Raw genomic sequence first — 302 nt, forward strand, 5'->3', positions numbered from 1 at the left:
CTCTACACTTGTCTAATCCTTTACCTAGCATCAAAGGTCCCGATAAAAATCCTGAGACCTTTCCCAGTTACTCTAGCCCATGCTGGCCATGACCCTTTCTCAATTCCTATTTCCCTTGGAGTAAGTATCACATAGTTTGATATTGTTCTCTGAACTGGATGTCAGAAGACTTGGGTTGGAATCCTGTCTACGTGCTATATGTGAATGAATGAACTTGGGTGAGTTAATCTTCTCTGGGCCTCAGTTTCCTTCCTTCCTTCTTCCTTCCTTCCTTCCTTTTCCCCTCCTTGCTTCCTTCCTCC

Source organism: Petaurus breviceps, unplaced genomic scaffold (genome assembly GCF_028583685.1).
Source record: "Petaurus breviceps papuanus isolate PSGF00001 unplaced genomic scaffold, PetGlider_PUasm1.0 176, whole genome shotgun sequence".
Taxonomy (NCBI): Eukaryota; Metazoa; Chordata; class Mammalia; order Diprotodontia; family Petauridae; genus Petaurus; species Petaurus breviceps.